This window comes from Schistocerca nitens, chromosome 2 (assembly GCF_023898315.1).
Source record: "Schistocerca nitens isolate TAMUIC-IGC-003100 chromosome 2, iqSchNite1.1, whole genome shotgun sequence".
NCBI classification, from domain to species: domain Eukaryota; kingdom Metazoa; phylum Arthropoda; class Insecta; order Orthoptera; family Acrididae; genus Schistocerca; species Schistocerca nitens.
Window position 1 is genome coordinate 1160376624 of NC_064615.1, and position 6842 is coordinate 1160383465.

The following is a 6842-nucleotide window of genomic DNA, read 5'->3' on the forward strand; positions in this document are numbered from 1 at the left end:
CGCAGAATTTGAAGCAGCTACAGAGTGTGTTGGGAAAAATTAATTATTACCACAAATTTGTGCCGCACGCTTCTTCCATTTCAGCTCCGCTTCATCGCTTACGCCGTAAAGGTGTTCCGTTCGTCTGGCCGACGGAATGCGAACGCGCCTTTCGCCAGTTGAAATCGGCGTTGCTTTACAATACTTGCCCTACGCCATTCGATCCCCAGAAACACCTTTTGTTGATGGTAGATGCATCGGATTTCGGGATCGGTGCTGTGCTTGCGCACAAAGAAGGATCGCATCATTGCCCTGTTGCCTTTGCGTCCAAATTGCTCTCGTCTGCGCAAAGAAATTATTCACAGATCGAGAAAGAAGCGTTGGCTCTCGTATTTGGTGCTACAAAGTTTCATGATTTCTTGTATGGTCGTCACTTTACCATCATCACAGACCACAACCCTTTGACATCGCTTTTTCATCCGAACAAGCCTGTACCTCCACGTACAGCGCAGAAATTCATTCGCTGGTCAATTTTCCTCTCGCAGTACCGCTACGATATCTTGTATCGGTCCACTGCTAAGCACGGAATCTCCGATGCGTTGTCCCGTTTGCCTGTTGCTGGGGATAGAGCATTCGATTCCTCCGAACTTGCTTGCATGTTTATTGTGCGGAAACCGATGACGTGGTCGAATCGTTTCCGATTGATTTTCGTCGTGTACCTACAGCCACAGCTGCTGACCCTGTCCTTGCTACCGGTTTGCGTTTTGTTGCTCCGCAATGGCCCTTGTCAAAGTCACGGATCGAGGATCCGTTGGTTCGCCGAGTTTTTGCTCACAAGGAGAGACTTTTTGTACGACGTGGTGTTTTCGTGGTCCCACGTTCGTTACAGTCCTCTGTCTTACTGCTTCTCCACCAAGGACATTGGGGTATAGTGCGAACGAAACAACTTCCTTGTCAGCACTGTACTTGATTCGGAATCGATGCTGCGATTACGACTTTGTGCTCTTCTTGCATGGCGTGTGCCGAACAACAGTCCGCACCACCGCGGAAATTCTTTGCATGGCCAAAAGCCACTTCCCCTTGGCAACGCTTACACATCGATTTTGCTGGTCCATTCTGGAATGCTCGATGGTTGGTTCTGGTCGACTCCTTCAGTAATTTTCCTTTTGTTGTCGGGATGTCTTCCACGACGTCATCTGCCACCATCCAAGCGTTATCCGCTATCTTTTGTATTGAAGGTCTTCCACAGACTATTGTTTCCGACAATGGCCCACAATTCATGTCCGCAGAATTTCAGTCATTCTGCAAGGCCAATGGTATTCAACATCTGACATCCGCGCCGTTTTCGCCTCAGTCAAACGGTGCCGCTGAACGATTGGTCCAGACTTTCAAGTCACAGATGTTGAAGTTAGAAGAGTCGCTTTCTCGGGAGCACGCGTTGTTGCTCTTTTTGTCTTCGTATCGCTCTCAGCCCCCAGATGGTCGCTCACCGGCTGAGTTGCTCCACGGTCGTCCTCATCGAACCTTGATGTCTTTGCTACATCCGCCGCATCAGGTTCCTGTGCAGCGGCAGCCACCTGCTTTTGCTCCAGGCGACGTTGTACACTATCGCAACTATCGAGGTTCAAGGCGTTGGCTCGCAGGGCGAATTCTTCGCTGCCTCGGCCGCGCTATGTATTTGGTTTTGGGGGCCTCTGGTGAGGTGCGTCGGCATCTCAATCAGCTGTGCCTCTGTCGTCGCACGGGTTCTGCCGCTCCCCGTCTGCTTTCAGCGACGGTGCCGTCCGGTCAGCGCCCTGGGGACCCATCTACTGGCTCGCCTCATCCCCAGGTGTTACCGACGATGCCTTCCATTTTGCCCCATGGCGTCGCGCAGCCGCCGCCGCCTGTTCTCCCGCCGGCGACGCCCGCAGTGGACGCTTCGTTGCAGACGCCAAGCGCCTCCCTGGGTCACGCGCCGCCGATCGCTTCCCGTGACCAGCTGTCCTCCGGCATGGAACTCTTGCCCGCTCCGGACCAGTTGTCGTCTTCGCCCGTTGGGTACCCCGACGCGGTGGAGGTCGACCCTTCGGCCCCTCCTGTCTCTCTACGGGCGCATACACCGCATGTTGGCGTGCACCCTGGACTAGGTTTTCAGCCGTTTCCTAGTTCCCCTCGGACCGAATGGCAGGGTGCGGGTGGCACAGCCTCGCCTGTTGTTAGGCTCCCCACCTCGTCGCATACGTCAACATGGGGTCCTCCACACGGCGGGCGGAAGCCTTATCACACAACCGTTCGCCGATTTGCGGGGGAGGAATGTGGTATCACCGCCAGACACCACACTTGCTAGGTGGTAGCATTTAAATCGGCCGCGGTCCTGTAGTATACGTCGGACCCGCTTGTCGCCACTGTCAGTGATAGCAGACCGAGAGCCACCACACGGCAGGTCTAGAGAGACGTCCTGGCACTCGCCCCAGTTGTACAGCCTACTTTGCCAGAGACGGATCACTGACAAATACGCTCTCATTAGCCGAGACGATAGTTAGCATAGCCTTCAGCTACGTCATTTGATACGACCTAGCAAGGCGCCATTAACAGTTTATATTGAGATTGTTATATACACTCCTGGAAATGGAAAAAAGAACACATTGACACCGGTGTGTCAGACCCACCATACTTGCTCCGGACACTGCGAGAGGGCTGTACAAGCAATGATCACACGCACGGCACAGCGGACACACCAGGAACCGCGGTGTTGGCCGTCGAATGGCGCCAGCTGCGCAGCATTTGTGTACCCCCGCCGTCAGTGTCAGCCAGTTTGCCGTGGCATACGGAGCTCCATCGCAGTCTTTAACACTGGTAGCATGCCGCGACAGCGTGGACGTGAACCGTATGTGCAGTTGACGGACTTTGAGCGACATTGCCGACATTGTGCATGCTCTGTTGCCTGTGTCTATGTGCCAGTGGTTCTGTCAGTGTGATCATGTGATGTATCTGACCCCAGGAATGTGTCAATAAAGTTTCCCTTCCTGGGACAATGAATTCACGGTGTTCTTATTTCAATTTCCAGGAGTGTATATTGTGATGCCTGTACCGTCAGACCAATGTTCACCAATTATGGATTAAAGTTAAGTATTACATTAACTACGTACTTTATTTGCTACTATTAATTCCCTTAACTGTTCCAGACCTCACGCCAATCTGCGTGAGCTTAAAGCGTGCATTTCGGCCTCCTCTAGCAACACGGTGTTGGCTCTTCTGCCAACACTTCAGAAACAATATCCTGCACTGGAATGGTAAATCAAACCAACCTGCCTTCAGAAATATTTGTTGCATTACACACTGAACGTCCCTTACACTATTATTTCACTTCAAATAGCTTCAGGCACTGGTTCACACAACCAAGTATTAAATGTGTAAACACGAAAACAATTAAACTGCAAACCCTTAATGTACAGGGTTTCTCGGCAGGTGTGGTAATTTTTCAGGCATATAAAAAGAACGATCATTTGAGGGCAAAATCATCATATGGACATACGCCATATTGGGAATAGTTTCCGAGATAGTAGGGTTTAATGTACAGTGATATTCAGCTGCAGTACTGATCAATAAAATATCAAGTTATCTCGTGCATACACATACAACAGTTTGTAAACGTTACAACATTTTTTACTGAGTGAAAATTCCAAAATATATTTTTTGAAGGAATCCCCTTAAGCCTTATTGTACATATCACATTACAAGTGTTTTATAGATGACAATAAATTCTAGAATATCCCACCGTCAGCTTCATTGCATATGCGCACTCTTGGGAGGACATGTACTGTTGGTTGTCCGAGTGCTTCTGTACGTTCCATAATGAGAGCAGCACCTTCAGTCAGGCGAACAAGCATCTTATTTCCCGTATTCACCCTCCGTTTGTACACTTCACCTGACGCCATGAACAAAGAAAATTCCCAATATGCCTGAATCTTTACGATTCCTTATGGGTCACTAAAATCTGGTTCCTTTAAAACTAATCTCAGCATACTTTCCTTCATTTTCAGCTTCGTCTTCTACTTCTTCTTCGTCCTTGTCGTTTCCTATTTCTATATATTGCAGGTTTAGGCAACGTTGCTTTTTGTTCGTCATTCCTGTCGCATGCTCGTGACAGTTGTTTTAAATAGTAAATATTATAATTCTTACACTAGAAACATTATGTCAGGGAGGCATTTTCAAACCTTTCTTTTTTCCTTAATAAATGAGTGTCTCCTCAATGCCCGTTCAGCGAATGTTGCTGCGTATGCGCCTCCGCAGTAGGCGCCTGCTTCCTGCACCCATGCTGACTGCTGTTCATCGCCGACGGAGGCTGGAATTCGCACGCCAGAACCGCAACTGAACGTGCTCTGAGCGGCGATAGGTGGATAATGTTTTATGCTGCATCGTACAGATTTCCGTTGGCGCGTACGGCCCTGCGACATTCGTCGCAAGCTTCCACGTTTGCACCATGGTTCAAAATGGTTCAAATGGCTCTGAGCACTATGGGACTTAACATCTGTGGTCATCAGACCCCTAGAACTTAGAACTACGTAAACCTAACTAACCTAAGGACGTCACACAACACCCAGTCATCACGAGGCAGAGAAAATCCCTGAACCCGCCGGGAATCGAACCCTGGAACCCGGGCGCGGGAAGCGAGAACGCTACCGCACGACCACGAGCTGCGGACTGCACCATGGTCTGGAGTACATTTTCGTGGCATTCCCTGGGTGACATTATTCTCGTGCATCTACCAGCAGGACAATGCAAAGCATCCCACAGCTCGCAGTGTAGACGTGAGATTCGAAGAGTACCAGGATGAGTTTCCTGGACTCCCCTAATCACCGAACTGCCCCTATATAAGATCTGGCTCATTATATGGGACCACCTCGATCCGGCTGTTCACGCCATTGATCTTGAGGTTCAAAATCCATAGCGCAGCTGGCCACGCCACGTCCTTGTCGGTACCTTCCAGAGCCTCACTGACTCTCTACCTGCAAGTGTGCGTTACAAAAGGTGGTTGTTGAGCGTTTTGACAGGTGGTCACATAAATGGGACTGGACCGTCTACAGTCATGAATATAAAGAGTATGAAAACAGTGTCATTCAGAGTTAGGCTTTACGATAATAAAATGAAAGAACAAGGTAATAAGCATAAACATATATTATCGTGAAAGATACCTTTGGCGATAACTAATTTACTGATTCGATGAATCAGAGAAATTAGAACTTAATGGAGTGAGAGGTAAGAAATCAAGATGTAGGTTTCTGTGATTTCCCGAAATCGCTCCAGAGAAATGTCGGGATGGTTCCTTTGAAAGGGCACAGCCGATTTCCTACCCCACCCTTAACATAATGCGAGCTTGTGCTCCATCTCTAATGACCTCGATATCTACTGGTTGTTAAACCCAATCTTCCTTTTTCCCTTTTGTTTTACCTTTTTTTTATGTTTTACACACTTCAATAAAATGCAGACTGTCATCTTCAACTGCAAATTGCATTTGCCTTAACTGCAAGCCTTTGACACTATTCTCAGTACGGAAGGCATATTAGTGTGCGTGTGTGTGGTTGTACGGAAGTTGAGTAACAATAAGGAAACACCGCGAAAAACGCATGGTTGGACATAAATTCAGCTCCTAGCCAAGGCGGCAAGTTGCGCCATTCTATTTGGCCACGAACGCCATCTGTGCAACGTTCACAGTACGTTGAAAATGCCAGTCGTGGTCAAAACACTGTTCTGTGTGGTTGTGCGAGCATTATGTCCGAGTGAAGTATATTCTGCGGCTGTCGCGCATAATAGTGTATCTAAAAGACTGTGTGTGTCAGTTGTTCACATTTCTTTTGGTTATACTCGTCGTATACTCACTGGTGATTGTAGCAGTTACGCGGACCGATTAAATCCACAACATTGTATCCAGTCGCTCCAGATGTCCTTCAAGATACTTCTATATTAATTATCTCTTCTATGTACAGTTCGAAGAAATCGACTTGCGTTCCGATATGCAAGCTGCTGGCTCATTACTGACTGCAATAAAAGTTCGTTTCTGCGTGCTCTCCTGCAGAGATGTGCTGCCACATGTTTTCAAAGTTCAAGCGTAATTGGCCATTGTCGATTACTACATTCGCTATGATATCGCTCCATGATAGAAGAACAGTACTCATCTTCTATAGCAGCGGAATAGATACCCTTCAGTCTCACAATCAGCTTCATCCCATTAAACTATAGGTATGTTTAATAATCTCTATCGTGTCCCTGCATATCGTATGACAATACAGGCGCGTGACTTCCAGGCCAAGAGTTTTACCAAACAGAATGTGGTGCTCTCCTGATCGCAGAACATATTTCGGAACAGCAGATGTATGCGTGTTTCTCCACTTTAAAGTTGGGTTTCTTCAAAAAAATTCAGCTAACAACCCTAGTAATAACCCAGAATATTTTAAAAAGTGTGATACTTTCGGCTATGGAAGCCACATCCACAAACTGATCAAAAAGACAGAAACTCATTAAAAAACCATCGAGAGTATTTGTATTTGTCCAAAATAGAAAACAGTCACTGTCATCCTGTCTCAAGAAAGACCTGCGAAGTTACATCCTCACAACATAACACAATCTCGGGAGAAAGATGAAAACTATCACATTTCATGTATCGGTGACGAAAATAATACAACATCTTTCAATGAGAGAACATATCGAAAGATATGCCAAGAAATTTTAGGTCGTACAGATCAGATGAGGTTCAGATCCACATCCGTGGATGGTCTTGCATTGAAATTCAGTGCAACAGGAAGTAAGCCAAAATATCAAATTGGGTGTGACGGTTATCCAAAAATTTGTTTCAAGTACTGAGGACAACAGAGAAAACAAAG